Here is a 1,000-nt window from a genome sequence, read left to right on the forward strand (position 1 = left end):
AGAGCTTTGAATACGACTGCGTTGGGTCAGAGAGGCATTAGTGGCCACTAGTCAGCATCGATTTTGAGGTTGGCACAGATAGAAACCGCTTATGCTCTCTGAACCCTTCCGGTTTGCTGTGTAGACCCCGGCAACGGAGCAGGTTAGTTGTACTCTTCCCTAGGACGCCGGTGAGAAAAGGTGGTTTGAGTGGTATCTCTAGTTGCCAACTTGAAATGTGTAAGAGTTACCATTTTTTGGGTTTCAGGTAGTGACTCTGGTGTGCGGCATTGATAATCATGCCACACTAACTAATTCAGTCAGGGAACGGTATTAATTTCGTTAGTAATGAAATGATAATTAAATGGACACCCTAGCTGCAAACAGGCGTTGATGTACTTCATTGGGGACATGTTGAAAATGTGTGCCCCGACCGGGACTCGAACCCGGGATCTCCTGCTTACATGGCAGACGCTCTATCCAGCTGAGCCACCGCGGGCACAGAGGATAGTGTGTCTGCAGGGACTTATCCCTTGCACGCTCCCCGTCAGATCCACATTCCCAACATGTCCACACCACTACATTCGTAGTGCGCCTAATGTAGTGGTGTGGACATGTTGGGAATGTGGATCTCACGGGGAGCATGGAAGGGATAAGTCCCTGCAGACACACTATCCTCTGTGCCCGTGGTGGCTCAGATGGATAGAGCGTCTGCCATGTAAGCAGGAGATCCCGGGTTCGAGTCCCGGTCGGGGCACACATTTTCAACATGTCCCCAATGAAGTACATCAACGCCTGTTTGCAGCTAGGGTGTCTATTTAATTATCATTTCATTTCTAGCAAAGCTGCATGTTCATCCACGGTAACTGTTCTTCCGGGAACAGATACTACCGTCATATATAATTTCGTTAGTATTCAGTTTATTCGATGATATCCTTTGTGCTACTGTAACTTGGTGTGGACGAGTCGTGTCACCACGTGAGGTACAGTTTTAGTTAACTTCGCGTATCATGATGAATGA

The 1,000-nt window shown here is 48.0% G+C and overlaps 1 non-coding gene across 1 annotated transcript; it reads right to left on the minus strand.

The window, feature by feature from the left end:
• Positions 1-404: 404 nt before the first annotated feature.
• Positions 405-479, minus strand: Trnat-ugu (transfer RNA threonine (anticodon UGU)). The gene has a single exon. It is a non-coding gene; the product is annotated as a tRNA-Thr (tRNA).
• Positions 480-1,000: the final 521 nt, after the last annotated feature.

Source organism: Schistocerca nitens, chromosome 3, assembly GCF_023898315.1.
Source record: "Schistocerca nitens isolate TAMUIC-IGC-003100 chromosome 3, iqSchNite1.1, whole genome shotgun sequence".
NCBI classification, from domain to species: domain Eukaryota; kingdom Metazoa; phylum Arthropoda; class Insecta; order Orthoptera; family Acrididae; genus Schistocerca; species Schistocerca nitens.